Source organism: Dreissena polymorpha, chromosome 1 (genome assembly GCF_020536995.1).
Source record: "Dreissena polymorpha isolate Duluth1 chromosome 1, UMN_Dpol_1.0, whole genome shotgun sequence".
Lineage (NCBI taxonomy): Eukaryota > Metazoa > Mollusca > Bivalvia > Myida > Dreissenidae > Dreissena > Dreissena polymorpha.
Window position 1 is genome coordinate 205,558,572 of NC_068355.1, and position 20,574 is coordinate 205,579,145.

General features: G+C 36.2%; 1 protein-coding gene and 1 long non-coding RNA gene across 3 annotated transcripts in view; one reads left to right on the forward strand and one right to left on the reverse strand.

The window, feature by feature from the left end:
* The window catches only part of LOC127866013 (uncharacterized), a 189,062-nt gene that overhangs the window by 133,721 nt on the left and 34,767 nt on the right, over positions 1–20,574 (reverse strand). The gene's annotated exons all lie outside the window — the stretch shown is intronic.
* Positions 13,715–15,385, forward strand: LOC127864752 (uncharacterized). Of its 2 annotated transcripts, none has more exons than XR_008042271.1 (3): positions 13,715–13,913; positions 14,212–14,378; positions 14,885–15,385. It is a non-coding gene; the product is annotated as an uncharacterized LOC127864752 (long non-coding RNA). The 2 variants fall into 2 exon arrangements; XR_008042272.1 differs by having other exon boundaries at positions 14,212–14,374.

Here is a 20,574-nt window from a genome sequence, read left to right on the forward strand (position 1 = left end):
GAAAGTAGCGCGATCCTAATGCTTCGAACGTTTGGAGTTTTATAATCTAGGTTGACATGTTCTTACTTTATACCGATTTGTAGCGTATATATGTGGAGTTCAGTTTTAAAAATTTCATCTTGCGTAAGAAAATAGAATTATGTATACGATAGAAATAACTACAATAACCACTGTTGCTGCTGCTAGTATTACTTCTAATAATAATTATGAGGATAATTAAATAAAGAATGCTTCTACTACAACAACCAGTATATCCAGTAATACTACTATTACTGCGTCTACCGCTATTGCTGCTGTTGCTGCTATGACTACTACCGCTACTACAACCACTACTTATAAAATCACGAACAGGGGCAGTGCCTAATACAGACTCAACTCAACGTTCTGGTGCGAAGTATCCAGTTCGATCCCCTCGATATCCGGTCATCGCGACCAGGTGTCGAATCCCGCTTGGTCGTCAAATTTCGTACTACAGCGGATGTGTCAAAAGCTATACAGTCGGGACTTCTGGTGGACACGGACCGGCTGGTGTTTTACCAGCACGATGACGTCACTAGGCGCGAAACCGCGGCCTATAGAAACTACATGGAGGCTGTTAACGCCCATGCCGTGATAGCGGCGTCTGCTGATAACGCAGTGCGCGGGAAACTTAAACGCGCAGTTTCCAGCGGTCGATGTCACTCAAGACCTTAAAGATACTATGAAGATAACTAAATGGACGTGACTTTTTGAAACTATGTTGTTATGATAATTAAGGATGTTTGGGATATGTACACTAGCATGTGCCAACGGTTACTCGATTAGTACACATTCAAGTGGAATACTTACATAAACGCCATTTAAATTCAAACATCCACATGAAAAAAATACGCTTCCCTTTTGCTGTCGAAGTTTTTGTTTGTTTTGAATATTTACGAATAGAATACATGTATTGATAATACTAACTTTTAACATTTTGAATCATTTCCCACTTCAAACACAAAGTAATATCATGTATACATTAAACATATTTAGAACAAATATTTATCAGCTTTGTTGTCAAGCCCTCCCCGTCAAAGTATCACTAAACAATACTAGTCCACATAAATGGTTATGTACTTTATTGAGTGCATCATCAATATTAGATCAGGAAATACATTATTACAAACATCAACATGTTTTATTATTTACATATAACATTTTGTATAGAAATGGTGGACAAAAACAACAGCATACGTGTAGTGCGCTTTATCTTAATACCAAAACCACAATAAAAGTACGCACGCTTATAGACAAAATTAAGCTCAGTAAGCCAGAAATATAAACACGTAAAAATAAATGCAACAGATGCCCGGTTACAGTTTAGACACTATTTTAACTTTCAATATAAAAATCCTTTTTAACAGTTATTTAACAGATATTTACACAATTCAGACATAGGCATAAAAAATCATTTAGAAAGACCCTGATCAATATGAAGTACACAAGCGATTGAAAAGTGCCTACGTGTACTTTCCATAGAGATTATTAATGTATTAATTTGCTTATTCAAAATGCTTATTTGGAGTCGACGAACATATTTAAACATTATATTTCAAATTGCATTTGATACCGTTTTATGAATATATCTAATATTTGTGTTTGGTAACATTTTTTGTTTAGCTAAACATACAAATTAACGCATAATGAGTGTTAGTCTCTATGTATCAATTTGATCAACATGTCACACAATTTACAAACATCAAGCTATTTTCAGCTTTTCTACAACATAACAAACATGTTTCATGCATTCAATAAATGTTAAATATAAACAACTCCAAGTTTAAGGAAATCTGGTCTTAAAACATTTGCTGAACTTTAACAGTGGGAGATTTACAGAAAATGGCTCCATTGAAGGCACTGCACTGTCATCAATTGTGGGAGTGTTAACATAAAAGGTCAAACACATTGTTACAAAACTAATAAAATGTCAAACTTTATTTTCAGCAATACGTCAATACGTTTATTCCACATAAAGCAGACATCTTTGTTTTTATTTTTTTAAGCAAATACTATTGCTCTCTACTTCATCAATAGAGACAATTGCATTTTTTGACAATTGTTAGCATATGACAACACTCTTCCTTAATTTGTGAATGACTGATTTCAAATAACAAGGTACTAAATTTTCTTTAGATAATGTAAAACAAAATTAAACTTATTTTAAGTAGTTGTTCTTAATCAAAAGCAGTTGATATAACAAGGTGTTTATATTTCATTGAGTACAGTTTTCTCTTCAGAATCTGTTACTGTGCATTATTTTAACAGTTTAATACATATATGAGGATTCACACAATCAATATTTGTATGACTATGGTTTGTACAAATTAATGTAAACAGTGTGATTATCTTATAAACATTGCCACAATAAATAAATAATGTACATTTAAAATACTATTGTTTCACAGTTGCTCTGTATATAAATGTCAAAATATACCTCTCTTGTGTATGCAGTGATCAAGAGATATTGATTAAGATTATACTCAGTGATTAAAGAGGATACATTTTGGTCGTCTTCATATGCATATACAAATATAAAGCATTATAAACTATTATGTCCGAAAATAAATTTAAACACTTATGAGCATCTAAGTCTATGATCTAACAACACAAATTAACATTTATAACTTCTGCCATTTTTCATAAAACTCTAAAAAATTATTATGTTTTAAATTTTCAGTTTGCCTTAAAGTTTTCCCAAAAATGCAAGAGCCATTCTCGACTATTTTACAAACAATATCCATTGAAATCAACAAAGTACTGGTAGTAAATATAGAATCAATACTTTTAGGTACATTACATAAGTGTGCACATAATTTATTTAGATTTCCACGAATGCTATTAAACAAGATTCTTGTTCGAATACCGACCCGAATGAGCAAATTTACTAGTATTTTTTTTTAGAAAGATTGATAAACAGAAAAAGCTGAAGCGTAAAACTTCTAAACCTTTCTTTACACTACTTTTATCTAGCTTATCTATAATACAGGTAAAAAAACAGAAAACTGAAACATGTTTTATAACATGAAAATACTCCAATATTTGTTTAATGTTGTCCAAGTTACCAACCTCATTTAAACATCTTTGTCACACTTTGAAAGTCTTTGATAAAAGTGTATTTCCCATTAGTTTACCATTATCAGGATCACAATATATAGTGATATCATTATAAAGACAAAGACATTGCATATACGTGCAATATGCGTGCTTTTAAAATACTTAACATGCTATATTGAACACAATATTTCAACCTAAAGACTGACAGCATAACAATTCCCATAAAACATAATGTATTGTTTTTGTATGAATATAACTTGGTTGGTCACATATAACATTAAACGTAAGCTATTGTGTTTTTTAATACAACTTGGCTGGCAACATACAACATGTGGCTGTTGACATGACTTTGTGGCTTTCCTATTGTTGTGATGTGTCATTCTGCCATTTCTATCTGAACAAGGTCATTCATTTTCAGCCGTCATAACATTCAAAGATTCAGAGTAAGTGTTGAACAAACCAGGAGGTATGTGAAGACTAGCACATCTAAAACAGTATGTAACTCTGAGCTTCTTAGGTTTCACTGGGGTCAATATGTTAACAATTGCTGCAACAGGCTGTGATTCTGATTGGATGGTTTGATTTCCTCAAATTGTATCTGAAAACAGAAAGACTCGTTACTGTAGATGTCAGTTTTTTATTTATTTTTATACCGATGACAAATCAAGAACAAGTACAGCACTTGGTATTTCAGAATGTTACAACTAATCTGATTTGAATCCATTGAGGCAATGATGGTCCTGAGACTATTTATAAAATAATGATAGATAATAAATAGTTAAACTGGTTTGCCATCATAAACCAACATTTTGCTTTTGTCTCAAAATTCCACTAATTTAAAAGACAAAGAACCAAAATACACAAGTAGGCAAGTTCAAAGTATGGCAAATATCGTTGGTTTAATCACACTAGAAGCAATAATTTTTGAGTTTAGGCTTGACATACACATCCAACAGCTGGATGTACGTATGGACGGACAAATGTACATCTACATGCACTCACACATCTCTGAACTTGGGAGCATGTAAAAAACATCGACACGACAAGAACACTCACCTGAAGTTTGTTCTGCAAGATCTGTACAGACTAAGGGTCCTGTAACTTGGATATACCAGAATCTTGAGATGATGACTGCTGCTGGTTCATGTGCTGTTATGATGTTCATAGACTGAGGGTTCCACACCATAGACATGCCAGAAACTCGAATGATGACTGTTGCTGGTTCAAATGCTTCAAAAACAAACCAACGCTTTGCTATCCGGGTTTCTGCAATTAAGTTGGTCATGTGTTAATTAAGACAACACTTGTAATGACTTTACTAGCATTTCATAAAAAATTTCAAGTATCAAAATGCGGGTTCAACCCTGGCAACACACTTAATACTCTCTGAATAAGCCATGCAACTTTAAAAAATAGAGCTTTGTCATAGCCGTGGCGAACACCCCCACATGAAGAGCTGATGATAAGAATTTGAAATGCTGAATGTGTAAAACGCACCCGTGACCCGCGACCTAGTTTTTGGCACAGCATGGCCAATGTTCGAACATTGCCTAGAGATCATCTAGATTAAACTTCTGACCAAGTTTGTTGAAGAGTGGATGATAAGTACTTGAACTAGAGAGCGGACACCAAACTGAATGTTTAAAACGCATTTAATGACCCCATGACCTAGTTTTTGGCCCGGCATGGCCCACGTTCTACAATGGCCTACAGATCATCTATTAAAAAACTTCTGACCAAGTTTGGTGAAGAGCGGATGATAATTACTTGAAATTGAGAGCGGGCACGAACTGATTATGTAAGACGCACTAAGTGGCCCTGTGACCTTGTTTTTGGTCCGGCATGGCCCATGTACAATTGTTTCCTATAGATCATCTAAATAAAACATCTGACCAAGTTTGGTAGAGATTGGATGAAAAGTACTTTAATAAGAGAGCAGACAACATGCTGAATGTTTAAAACACACTTAGTGATACCATGCCATAGGTTTTGATCCTGCATGACCCATATTCAAACTTGACCAAGACACCATCTAGATACAACTTCTGACAAAGTTTGGTGAAGATCGGATGAAAACAACCTGAATTAGAGAGCGAACACTAAATACAGATCGACCGTCAGACCGACAGACAGACAAGTTCACTCCTATATACCCCCTAAACTAAAACATCACTGACCCCTCTTCGTAATTCAATGTTATTTTAAGAACCATACTTACAGTTGATATGGAAAATGATTTGGTAAAGAGTGAAAGAGTCAGATATGTTGGTACCTGCTGATAAATTGTTTGCTGTTGTTGTTGTTATTGTGGTTTTGAGTTTTAATATAACTCTAGATGTTAAATTTAAAAAGTAAATTTGAGGGTTTAACTTGAAACTTGTGCACTTTTTTCAAATATCTTTTAAGATAAAGTAGTTTGTGGCTGAACCCTTAAACTAAGATTAGATAAACTGGTCAATTAAATGAAGAGCAGAAACCCCAGTTTGTATTGGGTTTTACCTATTGGGTATTTGTGAAAGCTTTAATGCATCAAAAGGTTTAGGCTATTACGACAGGGTCTCCTGAATGCTTTGCCACAGTGGCCCCTTTTGCAATGGCAAGGTGACTTACCTATTGAGATGCAGAGTTTGATAATGTGAACATCACTCACTGGGCTTGAACTTGTGAGTATAAGACCTCTGTGAACAGATAGAAAGACCTTAGGGCATCCCAGGAATGTGTCCCTGTAAACAAAATAATTCAATGCATTCTGAAATGGCATCAGTTATATAAGAAGTCAATCAATGTTGTTTGAGTAAAAAAATATTTAAGAAATAATTTATGTTTGAAGGATCTTGATACAAATGGGATATAAACTAAAGACTTGATACAAACATAGCCTTCTATATATTGTAAACTTGATACCAACATTTTGTGTCCCTCTGGAACCAATATTTATTAAGCTACGTGCAACACTAAAAGGTGGGACGGACATAAGGAAGGTTGAAAGAAAAGACGGGGTGAATTACTGAGCCCTTTCAAGGCAATACAAATGGCGGCTATTATAAATATTTAACACTTACATAAATGATTTGTTTAAGTAAGCAGCCATGATAGAGTTATATCAATATTAAACACACCCAAACTGTTCAAACAGAAATTTGGAGTGAAACACTGCACATTATAAATGATTTATTACATTATCAATCTACCTTATTGACGACGTTTTCTTGGCCCCTGGCCAAGAAAGTATGGAGCCCCAGGTTCAGTGTGGCCCCACCCTGCGGGTAGGACTAGTTGAGCATTTGCCCCAAGGTCCTGGGCCAGGAAGTGTCACTTGGCGTCTGGGCTCAGCTGACTAGACAGCCTGTTGTTCAGCTAGGTACCGATCTATGATTGCATGGGTTCCTGTAGGAACAAAATCCAGTAATTTAAACAAATATTGAAAAAAGCACATAATTCCCATTTGATGCTAGGAACTTTTCAGGCACATAAAATACTAAAGTTAAGTGTAGTATATGGGCCTCATTCTGGGAAAATAGGGCTTAATGTATGTGCAGTCTGCACAGGCTAATCTGGGATGACACTTTAATAGGACTTTGTGTATGTGCAGTCTGCACAGGCTAATCTGGGATGACACTTTAATAGGACTTAATGTATGTGCAGTCTGCACAGGCTAATATGAGATGACACTTTAATAGGACTTAATGTATGTGCAGTCTGCACAGGCTAATATGAGATGACACTTTAATAGGACTTAATGTATGTGCAGTCTGCACAGGCTAATCTGAGATGACACTTTAATAGGACTTAATGTATGTGCAGTCTGCACAGGCTAATCTGGGATGACACTTTAATAGGACTTTGTGTATGTGCAGTCTGCACAGGCTAATCTGGGATGACACTTTAATAGGACTTAATGTATGTGCAGTCTGCACAGGCTAATATGAGATGACACTTTAATAGAACTTAATGTATGTGCAGTCTGCACAGGCTAATATGAGATGACACTTTAATAGGACTTAATGTATGTGCAGTCTGCACAGGCTAATCTGAGATGACACTTTAATAGGACTTAATGTATGTGCAGTCTGCACAGGCTAATCTGAGATGACACTTTAATAGGACTTAATGTATGTGCAGTCTGCACAGGCTAATATGTGATGACACTTTAATAGGACTTAATGTATGTGCAGTCTGCACAGGCTAATCTGGGATGACACTTTAATAGGACTTAATGTATGCACAGTCTGCACAGGCTAATCTGGGATGACACTTTAATAGGACTTAATGTATGTGCAGTCTGCACAGGCTAATCTGAGATGACACTTTAATAGGACTTAATGTATGTGCAGTCTGCACAGGCTAATCTGAGATGACACTTTAATAGGACTTAATGTATGTGCAGTCTGCACAGGCTAATATGTGATGACACTTTAATAGGACTTAATGTATGTGCAGTCTGCACAGGCTAATCTGGGATGACACTTTAATAGGACTTAATGTATGCACAGTCTGCACAGGCTAATCTGGGATGACACTTTAATAGGACTTAATGTATGTGCAGTCTGCACAGGCTAATCTGGGATGACACTTTAATAGGACTTTATGTATGTGCAGTCTGCACAGGCTAATATGTGATGACACTTTAATAGGACTTAATGTATGTGCAGTCTGCACAGGCTAATCTGGGATGACACTTTAATAGGACTTAATGTATGTGCAGTCTGCACAGGCTAATCAGGGATGACACTTTAATAGGACTTAATGTATGTGCAGTCTGCACAGGCTAATCAGGGATGACTCTTTAATAGGACTTAATGCATGTGCAGTCTGCACAGGCTAATCTGGGATGACACTTTAATAGGACTTAATGTATGTGCAGTCTGCACAGGCTAATCTGGGATGACAATTTTATAGGACTTTATGTAGGTGCAGTCTGCACAGGCTAATCTGGGATGACAATTTAAGCACATACATGAAGCCCCATATCCCAGAACACCGCTAAGATACTACTTATTGTTCTTGTTGCTGCTGTTGCTGCGACTGGGCCATAGACAGAGATGGAGCGAGTCCCGACGCCAAGTTGCCACCCCAAACCCGAGAACTGCCGACAACAACTGTTGATGAATGGCGTCAAATGCATACTGCTCTCCAGGCCTAAGGTTCACATTATTCCAGTACAAAATATCGAGGTCAGTCACATTAACGGACGTGTTACGCAACGCCTGCTCTACCTGTTGGATCAGATTGTTTCAGTTCGAGCAACTTATCCGGCCTAATTGACATGACGCCTTATCTATGATCGCTCCACCCATTAGAATTGATCCACCAATCAGCAATCGATTAATCGGGCGCACTCGTTAGCAACGTCCTGTCCGCCATTTTCTAGACAAGCTACATGTTTGGGTTCACTTTTATTCCAACAAGTTTCTTTTGTTTTCCTCTTTAAAAAAACGATGGTTAAGGGGTGTCAATGGGGATTATGTAACTCGGACAATCGATATCCTGACAGATTAGTTGGTGACATTGAATTTATTTCGTTTCCAAAGCCGAAAAAAGATCTTGAGAAGTGTAAATACAGGATTTGACGTCGATTTGATCGTTATTTCCCCTAAAAATTCGGACAGAGTCAATGTACGACTCATTAGCAAATTTTCCTTCTTGAATTTGTTGACGTAGAGAGCATCTATATGGCAAAAAATGTTCACCAAAATCATCGGGTATATCGCCTTACAGTATCATAGACATGTTCATCTGCATTACTTTACGAGAACTGAAACTTAGCATGAAGCCTAATTCAAGCTGCGTTTTATTACTCTGATAGTAATGCACTTAATTGACATCATACATGTTATTTGAAGGTGACATGTGATATATTATCTTATTAACGGTATCTACACATTTGCAGTCATGTGGTGTCACCAATAAACGCTATTAATCCACACTAGGAGCTCGAATGCCTATATCTCATTTTTTAAACGAGTTTCGTTTACTTTGTTCAGATTAAAAATCAGATATGAAATATGGCAAAAACGGTGTAAAAAGGGTTAATGCAACTCTGACATTTGGTATCCAGAAAGCTAAGTTAGATGAATTAAATTTATACCATTTCCAACGCAGCAATGCGGTCTTGACAACAGCGAGTGGAAGCTTCAAGAATTACCGAGATCCCCTTTATAGAACATTTATTTATTTCACAAACTTGAAATGTCATATAAGCAATAACTAAGCATTATTAAGTATGTATTATGTCACGTGTGCATGTAAAATAATTGAGAATTTTTGGTACCCAATTCGTGTAACTTTACGAAATCCCCGTTAAAAATCGCGTTTCTGTGTGTGTCAGAAACAAGAGAAAACCATTTTGTTATTATTTTAACAAAGCCTTATCGATAAATGCTATTGTAAAAGAGTTATTATTACTGATATTAGTTAACCAATAAATGCGGTAACTTCGGGGAAGTCGGTACCTGCGCGAGCGTCTGATATTGGTAGCCTTATTAATTTATGATAACCTGACCGTATTCCATTTCGTACAATGCTAATTTTATTTCAGACAATGTCCAAACTTACTGTGTTGTTTTTGCGCTTTAAATTATAGTGATTGATAAATGTCCCATAAGAATGTTTAATATGATTATTATCACTTTTATACGCAATAGAATGTGGGATTGAGGTACCCACCCGGAGTCAGAAAGCGCGTAAAACTTCACCGAATTCCCAGTTATAAAGCGCTATTTTGTGTCAAATACACGGGTAGGGGGAATGTTTCGGTAATAATTTTGTTAATAACACGGGTAAATACCGGTGAAGTGTTAATTTATTGCAAATACCACCATTACACGTAATAACGGGTTCGATTTCGGTAAGCTCGCAAGCGTTTGAGAGCGTGTTTAATGTACCGATTTACCCGTTATAAATAGCTGATGTTCTCTTTAATCGTATATTTTTTGCATCTGCAGAATAACTAAATGGCATCAACCCCTTTACAAGTGTAATATGGTGTTAAACAAGTCCATAAAATCATCCGGAATATCGCGTAAATCTATATGCAGTCTTTAGGCAAAGAAGCCATTTTGGTGTTAGCTTGTCTAGGTTTTCTTCCCGCTGAGCCAAGTGATAAAGTGGGCTGAGCGATCACTGATAAGGCGTCATGTCAATTTGTCGACGCTCATCATCCAATTGTTGCTAAGCGACATCGATGCTGAGACGGAAGTCGAACTCACCAAGGCTCTGCTGTTGGAAGTGTTGGTGTAGCCAATATGGGAGGAGATATTGATAGGAGGCTTGGTAGTCTGACGCAAGATGTCTTCACGCTGAATTTCTTAAGCGAGTTGTAGTGTTTGTGCAAGAAGTCGATTTGTCATCGACTTCCACTTCAATGATGTTTGTCATGTTTGCTAGTAAAGTTCACTGAAAAGGAAATGGAAAGAAAACTAAAACCGGATTATTTAGTGACACATGAATAAGCCTTGCAACACCTTACAGACCTGATTTTTAAATGCCAAACATTGTGCCTATAATTGATATTTAGAATATTGCAATTAATTTTTCACCAATTAGAACTCAGAATAATGTAGTATCAATGTTTTACACACACCAACTTGAAATTGGAATTTTTGGGTTTGTAGAAGGTGTAATATTTTGTGTAAATCAAAAATAGGCATTACTTGAGCAATTAAGAATGTGAGACTGTACACCTTTAATTGTGTGACTATAGAACTTTAACTGTGAGACTACATAATTTTAAATGTGATACTCAGCAACTTAAAATGTGAGACAACACAACTATAAATGTTACAATCTACATATTTAAGTGTGAGTCTGCACACCTTTAAATGTGACAGTTTATGACTTATACCTGAGACTTAACAACTTTAAATGTGAGACAATACAACTGTATGGCATTTAATAAGAAACAATAGATGTGAGTTCAAAATAGTAATTAAACTTAGTTAAATAAGCAAACTAGAGCTGTGTCACAGACGTGACAAATACCCCCACATACCGCATTGAAACATAATATTTTGCATGTCTTCACAAAAAACAGCGGACACCATGCTCAATTTTTAAACGCACTATGTGACCTCTTGACCTAGTTTTTGACCAAGAAAAGCCCATGTTCTTACTTGGCCTTAAGATCATCTCCATAAAACTTCTGACCAACTTTGGTGAAGATCAGATGTAAACTAATTTAATAAGAGAGCGGACAACATGCTGAATGTTAAAAAATGCACAAAGTGACCCGGTGACCTAGTTTTAGGCCCGGAATGGCCCATGTTCAAACGTGTCCAAGAGATCATTTAGATAAAACTTGTGACCAAGTTTGGTGAGGATTGGATGAAAACTACTTCAATTAGAGAGCGGACAACATGGTGAGGTTTAAAACGCACTATGATACCCTGTGACCTAGTTTTTGACCCGGCATGACACATATTCCAACCTGACCTAGACATCATCTAGATACAACTTCTGACCAAGTTTGGTGAAGATGTGATGAAAACTACTTGAATTAGAGAGCAGACAACATTGTGATGTTTAAAACGCACTAAGTGACCCCATGAGCTTGTTTTTGACCCGGCATGACCCATATTCAACCTTGACCTAGACATTATCAAGATACAACTTCTGACCAATTTTGTTGAAGATTAGATAAAAACTACTTGAATTAGACAGCGGACAACATGGTGAGGTTTAAAACACAATAAGTGACCCCGTGACCACCCTTGCAAAAAGTTAACCCACTTTTATACCAAAACACACTTAAACCAACATAAAACTGTGTTTTTTCTAAGTTTTTCTGAGCGGAAGTTGGTTTTTGCAAATAAAAGCGAGTTTTATGTGAGCTAAACTGTGCTTAACTGAGTTTAAAGTTGGTTTTTTAAAGTAGATGTGTGTTAAAGCGAGTTTTTTTGCTGTAAGAAGTTGGTTTTTTATGTGACAAAAGTGAGTCTTTTTATTTATGAGTTGGTTTATGTGTGTTTAAGTGTGTCTTTTTGTTTCATAAGCGAGTCTTTTACAACAGAAGTGGGTCTTTTTATAAACAGAAGTGGGTTTAAGCGAGTTTAAGTTGGTCTTTTTATAAATAATTTGAAAGCCGCAACAAGGCTAAAAGACTCACTTTAACACACTTTTCAATAAGTTGGTCTTTTGTTTATTAACATAACTCAACAATAAAACAATAATTCTTCAACTAGGTCTTTGTTTCATGTTTATAGCCATATATTATCAAGGTGAATTGTAAAGGGGCTTTTTTACAGATTGTTTGCCATTGCACCTGTTGTACATTTGTGGGTTCCCCATAATTTTAAGGAAATATTGGATAAAAATTGCTCTTTCAGAACATCACAGGTTCAAAGATACTATAAAAATGTTAAAATGTTCAAACTTAGTTTTATACCTGAATATGAAATTGTTTGTCTTTCACTTTGAATCAATACATAAATATTAAATATATTATGAGAGCAATCACACATCTATAAAAATGTGAATACTTCCATTTAATTCATGTTCTTTGGAGAATTCAATAGACTTACAGTTTGTTTTTTTATTATTTTTTTTTGAGGGGGAGGGTGACACTGTTTCTATAATAAATAAAACTAGTTTCAGTGTGAAAGGGTTGATTAATATATGGAAACTTATGTGGGCTTGCCAGCATCAATTATATCTCCTCAACATAAAAACAATAACTATTTTAACTTTCTTATACTGATATTTAACCCCAATACAATAAATGTCTACCACATTGACCTTTAACATACAATTTAAAAGGCAATAAAAATAAATAATATTTATAATATTATTATTTGCTAACACCATTCAGCATGTTATATTGAAATATTCACAATTGAATATAATATGCTAAGGGTGCTGTGTATTATTCAATATATGTTGATGTTGAAATCAGTAGATATTTCTCAGATTTAGTAATTGGCTGACACACATAAGAGATTAGCCCTCCCACCCCCATTAAATCATAAACATTAATCCTTATCACTGTATCAGTGCTCCATCTATAGGCCTAACAAAGGGGTGTTGATAGACTTTTGATTGGCTGAGCCACCATCTATTTGAAAACAAGCGACTTTGATTGGCTGGAGACAGGAAGTTATGTTTTGAAAACAAAGGGGGTTTTCATCAACTGACTTTGAGCTTTAAGTTATAATTGAGTAACATTAAGACTTATAATTCTAGTTTAAAATGTCATGAATAACTTTTAGCATGAAGTATTGTGTGGTGAAAACAATGTGTATTTACTACAATGTGTAAATCAACAATAAGTTTGTTGCAAAGGAGATTCAAAGTGGATGGTTAAAGTGATATGGTCTCATAATTCATCAACTGCCTGTTATCTTGGAATACTGAAGAACGGTTGTTTTAGGTTTGTATTTTCATTTTTACATCACTTTTTTATTTAGTTTTATATTGAATTAATTATTATCATTATCATATTTATGTATTGTCACTGGGAAATGTAAATGGATAAGTATAAATGTAATGCAATTATAAGGAAAAACAACACCATTTGAATAATTATGGCTGTAGTTTATGATTATTGTCATCTTAAATGTTATTTATACCTATTTCTGGTCATTAATGAACAGATTTCTTTCCCACATATTCAATGAAAATTTTCATATTTTAAATTTGAAGGTTAAACTCCCAAGGTGAAATTTACATTGATTGGAATATTCTTTGGATAGAATATTCCTGCCAAAAGACAGCAGAAGGGGGACTAACTGATGTATGGATTTTGACACCAGATTTTACCCTGCACGAGCAGGCCAACTTGAGGAGATCAGGAGTGGGAAAACCGAGCCCTGTCCTTGATCAAGAAAAGTTGGATTTGTTGAGAGGTAAAACTAAACAGGTTTTAGCATTTGAAAGGCGTCACACTTCCGACCAGTCCACACAGCCAAATGAGATCACATATCTTGGTACATTTTCAAACAGTATTTTCTACCACACGTAATTTCTTTTAATTATTTATGACAAGCGTTAAGTCACATGTGATCACAGGATTTAAATTGCAAAAATAAACAAACAAAAACAACAAGCAAACAAACTTGTTTTGATTTAAATTAATAATATTTATAGTAACAAGATATACCATAACAGCAATATTTATCACTTACATTATAAAATATCTTTCAGGACCTGATCTCAAATGAGATCATGCACAAGACGCACCTCGCAAAGGCCATGACAGTATAGTTTTCAGACCTGATCAGCTGGTGACTGCTCTATGAAGTGTTGTTCAACCTACCCTAAGGGGGAGATTCGAGAGGGTCTCCTGATTGCTGAACACTACGCCATGGTTGGTATGATTCTTTTTTTTAGGGAAAAAGGGGATTTAAATATATAGGTGTTCTACTGCCTCCATATTCATTTTGAAACAAACATAATGCAATTAATTCAAATTTGACTCCAGCACATAATCTGTCTTGCGTTAATTTAATACTACTGCTCAAATTTAAGAGTTACTAAAAATTGTGTTTGTGTATAAAAAAGTTTTGAGAATTTAACACATAGGCAGACAAAAATAACCTCAGTATAAAGTTAACGATCAAGCTCTCATTTTGAACGATATAAAAAATTAAAGCAACAGTAATTTGCCTTCTTGTTTCAAAAACCTCTTTTGAAATCCTTCTAATGTAGATGATGTTAAAATGGGATATCTGAACTGATGATATTGATGTAAAAGTTTATTCCACCAAAATCAAGTCATTCAGATCAGACTTGATTTGGGTGGAATAAACTTCTACATGTTTTTTGAATAATGTAATGTACAGTAAAATCCTGCATTGATTGTTCATATACATTTCAGATGTCATCTCCAAAAAGTTTGCCCTGCCCATATCAACAGTGGAAGAGAACATGAGATTGGCCTTGAGGAGGCTTTGTGTCATGTACTGCGGGGAGAATATATAAACTGTGTAGTGCTGAGCAATATGTTCCTTTGTTCATAGGTGTAAATATGTGTAAAGGGCTATTCCAGGAAAATATAGGATGAAGGATTCCTTAATGGCGTCATTTTATAAATCCGGTACCACCAATACAGTTAAAAACAATTATTATTAATTTTATCCTCTGTATCACCCCTCACTAACTGAAACTGTATATATCATGGTTCATACCCTTCCTCCCATTTTTACCTGTGGTAGCCCTAAGAGGAGAATGTTATTTATTTTAATTTATTATGTTAAATGTGCTCACATATTGTGATAATGTATCTTGGGTAGATGTTTTCCTGGTTTTGTTAAAAATGCACTGTAAAAATGTTCACATTATTTGTTTTTTTAATATAAACATATTTTTTTGCAAATTGTGTGTGTCTTCTTTTTAATCACATGGGGCTTGTAATGATCTGTTGTCATTTTATCTCAAATACCCTTTTTACCATAAAGGTGTAAATATATTTTTTTACAAAGGTTACAGGTCAGACAAGCAAAATTTTTGATCCCTTAAGCGAACAAAAGACTCACAAAAACCAACTTAAACACACTTTTGTAGACAAAAGTGTGTTTAAGTTGGTTTTTTGTGAGTTTTGGTATGTTGGTTTTTTGTGAGTTTTGGTATGTTGGTTTTTTATGAGTTTTGGTATGTTGGTTTTTTGTGGGTTTTGGTATGTTGGTGTTTTGTGAGTTTTGGTATGTTGGTTTTTGTGAGTCTTTATAACACACAAAAAACCAACATACCGAAACTCACAAAAAACCAACTTACCAAAACTCACAAAAAACCAACTTACCAAAACCGACATGTGTAACAAGTGAGTTTTTTCTGTGTTTAACTCAGTTTTAACCAAGTTGTTAAAAATACCCACTTTAAACACAGAAAAAAACAACTTACCAAAACTCACAAAAAACCAACATACCGAAACTCACAAAAAACAACATACCAAAACTCACAAAAAAACAACTTACCAAAACCCACATATGTGTAACAAGTGAGTTTTTTCTCAGTTTTAACCAAGTTGGTAAAAATACCCACTTTAAACACGGAAAAAACCAACTTACCAAAACTCACAAAAAACCAACATACCAAAACTCACAAAAAACCAACTTACCAAAACCCACATATGTGTAACGAGTGAGTTTTTTCTGTGTTTAACTCAGTTTAAACAAGTTGGTAAAAATACCCACTTTAAACACAGAAAAAACCAACTTACCAAAACTCACAAAAACCAACATACCAAAACCCACTAAAAACCAACTGCCAATACCGCTTGGTTTAACACAGATAAAACCCGTGTTAAACTCGAGTTTTACACACTTATTTGGGAAGGGCTAGTTTTTGACCCGGCATGGCCCATGCTCGAACTTGACCTACACATTATCTAGTTACAACTTTTGACAAAGTGTGGTGAAGATCGGATTTAAACTATTTGAAATAGAGAGCCGACACCATGCTCAATGTGTAAAACGTACTAAGTAACCCTGTGACCTATTGTTTGATCTGGCATGGCCCATGTTCGAACTTGGCCATCAGATCATCTAGATAAAACTTCTGACCAAGTTTGGTGAAGATCGGATGAAAACTACTTGAATAAGAGAGGACACCATGCTGAATGTTAAAAAACGCACAATGTGACCCCGTGACCTAGTTTTTGATCTGGCATGGCCCATGTTCGAACATGGCCTTTAGATCATCTAGATAAAAATTCTGACCAAGTTTGGTGAAGATTGGATGAAAACTACTTGAATAAGAAAGAGGACACCATGCTGAATGTTAAAAAACGCACTAAGCGACCCGGTGACCTAGTTTTTGACCCAGCAAGGCCCATGTTCGAACCTGGCCTTAAGATCATCTAGATACATCTTCTGACCAAGTTTGGTGAAGATCGGATGAAAACTACTTGAAATAGAGAGCGGACAACATGCTGAATGTTTAAAACGCACTAAGTGACCCCCTGACCTAGTTTTTGACCCGGCAAGGCCTATGTTCGAACTTGGCCTAGACATCATGTAGATACTACTTCTAACCAAGTTTGGTAAATATCGGATGAAAACTACCAATCTCTTGCACGACGGTTACATTACATTCACCTCTGTGTTGGGCTCAGAACGGACTATTGTTATGAAAGCGTCTCATTCATGTCATGATCATACCAAGCGTTCATCATTGAGGTTACAGTATACTAAAAATCTCTTGCACGATGGTTAAATTGCATTCACTGCATTAAAGAAAACCATCTCATACCATGATATCTTATATCAGTCTTAATTCATTATTATAAAATTGATATGGTTTTTTGTTGTTAAGAAACCAACAAACATACACATGTCGAAGCAATTCCTAACGTCACTCAATAAACATTATGTTGAATTATTTACATATGTAAAGTGCGTGGAATGATTCCATCTGCGTAAATGGGCAATAAAATAGTTCCAAAGAGTTGCATTAAAACTCGCAAGTATTTGCACGATTTATCGTACATTTAAAAGTCATATTTCTTAATTTAATGCATGCAATCTTAAATATCCAATCAAATATACATTGAATGCGTTTATTCGGTTTCAGCTATTTTATAGACAAAATGGCGTGCTGAGCCTTTCGCAGAGTTGTATGTGAGAGCAAAGAACAACAACTCTGTGTGGAGATTGGAAAACTACTTGAATTAGAGAGCGGACACTTAATACGGACCGACAGACAGACCGACAGACCGCCAGACAAGATCACTCCTATATACCCCCCTAAACTACGTTTGTGGGGGTATATTTAAGCCAGTTATTCTGATAAAAAACTTTAAAATGTGCTACAACTAGGGGCTAGCTCTGTGCAGAGTTTATTTTAACCATTTTTGGATTGGGACACTTCGTAAAAAATCATAGTGTTTTGAATTTAATTGAGAAAATGGTTGTAGTTTTTGCTAAACATAATTTTAAAATTGAGAATAAAAGCTATCAAGATAAATTGCACTAAGGTTCAACTTATAGAGCTGCATAAGGAACCAAACTCAATTTGTAACCTATTAAAACATTGTTTGGGGTCAAACCTTGAATTGAGAACTTTGGCAAGTAATTATGGAAAAAATAAACTGTTTAAGATTAGGAACGGGACTCAATTTTGGCCCCAATTTCGACAAAATGAATAACACTGTATGATCTCACCTGAAGCTCAAGAAGCTGAGCTGATATGCTGGCCTCCCTGATATTGCCAAAGGCTGAATTTGAGTTCTGATTAACTCAATGTTGCAACCTATCAAAACATTTTTTTTCTTCCGGGAAACCATGAATTGAGAACTTAAGCCAGTAATCATGGATATAGACTTTTTGAGATAATAATGGGGCTGAACTTCGGCCCCAATTTCGACAAAATAATTAACACTGTAAGGTCTCACCTGAAGCTCAAGAAGCTGAGATGACATGCTGGCCTTGCTGATATTGCTAAGAGGCGAGTTTGAGTTCTGCTTTCTTCAGGCTGAGAGTCGAAGGGTGAACTGGACCACACAACAAAACTGCTGTTATTTTTCAAAGCCTTCTCTTGCATCAATTCAATGCGAGGCCTTTTGGGCTCGGAGTGCTAAGTGCTCATAACAAAACCAGACGTGTTCACTTTAAGCACCTTGTTCACAATAGTGGGCGTAATTTGTGTCTGTAGCACACCGAATTGATGTATGGATCTCTTAGTGTTTACAACAAAGTTTTTACTGCCTTTCTGTGTCAGCATGGATGTATTGTGCTCTGGGTGTTTACAACCAAGTCTTTAATGCCTTTCTGTGTCAGCATGGATGTATCTTGCTCTGGGTGTTTAGATTCAAGTCATTACTGCCTTTCTGTGTCAGCATGGATGTATCCTGCTCTGAGTTCACAGCAAAGTCATTACTGCCTTTCTGTGTCAACAAGGATGTATTGTGCTCTGTGTTCACAACCAAGTCATAACTGCCTTTCTGTTTCAGCATAGATGTATTGTGCTATGTGTTCACAACCAAGTCATTACTGCCTTTTTGTGTCAGCATGGAAGTATTAAGCTCTGTGTTCACAGCAAAGTTATTACTGCCTTTATGTGTCAGCATGGATGTATGGTGCTCTGTGTTCACAGCAAAGTCATTACTGCCTTTCTGTGTCAGCATGGGTGTATCGTGTTCTGTGTTCACAGCCAAGTCATTACTGCCTTTCTGTGTCAGCATGGGTGCATCGTGTTCTGAGATCACAGTCAAGTCATTACTGCCTTTCTGTGTCAGCATGGCTATATCTTGCTCTGGGTGTTCACAACCAAGTCATTACTGCCTTTCTGTGTCAGTATGGTTGTATTGTGCTCTGGATGTTCACAGCATAGTCATTTCTGCCTTTCTGTGTCAGCATGGTTATATCTTGCTCTGGGTGTTCACTGCATAGTCATTTCTGCCTTTCTGTGTCAGCATGGATATATCTTGCTCTGGGTGTTCACTGCATAGTCATTACTGCCTTTCTATGTCAGCATGGATATATCTTGCTCTTGGTGTTCACAGCATAGCCATTACTGCCTTTCTGTGTCAGCATGGATATATCGTGCTCATGGTATTCACAGCATAGTCATGACTGCGTTTCTGTTTCAGCATGGATGTATTGTGCTCTGTGTTCACAGCCAAGTCATTACTGCCTTTCTGTGTCAGCATGGGTGTATTGTGTTCTGTGTACACAGCCAAGTAATTACTGCCTTTCTGTGTCAGCATGGATGTATTGTGCTCTGGGTGTTCACAACCAAGTCAATACTGCCTTTCTGTGTCAGCATGGATGTATTGTGCTCTGTGTGTTCACAGCATAGTCATTACTGCCTTTCTGTGTCAGCATGGATATATCTTGCTCTGGGTGTTCACTGCATAGTCATTACTGCCTTTCTGTGTCAGCATAGATAAATCTTGCTAGCATAGTCATTACTGCCTTTCTGTGTCAGCATGGATATATCGTGCTCTGGGTGTTCACAGCATAGTCATGACTGCCTTTCTGTTTAAGTATGGATGTATTGTGCTCTGTGTTCATAGCCAAGTCATTACTGCCTTTCTGTGTCAGCATGTATATATCTTGCTCTGGGTGTTCAAAACCAAGTTATAACTGCCTTTCTGTGTCAGCATGGATGTATTGTGCTCTGGGTGTTCACAGCATAGTCATACTGCCTTTCTGTGTCAGCATGGATATATCTTGCTCTGGGTGTTCACAGCATAGTCATTACTGCCTTTCTGTGTCAGCATGGATCTATCTTGCTCTGGGTGTTCACAACCAAGTCATTACTTCCTTACTGTGTCAGCATGGATGTATCTTGCTCTTGGTGTTCACAGCATAGCCATTACTGCCTTTCTGTGTCAGCATGGATATATCGTGCTCATGGTATTCACAGCATAGTCATGACTGCGTTTCTGTTTCAGCATGGATGTATTGTGCTCTGTGTTCACAGCCAAGTCATTACTGCCTTTCTGTGTCAGCATGGGTGTATTGTGTTCTGTGTACACAGCCAAGTAATTACTGCCTTTCTGTGTCAGCATGGATGTATTGTGCTCTGGGTGTTCACAACCAAGTCAATACTGCCTTTCTGTGTCAG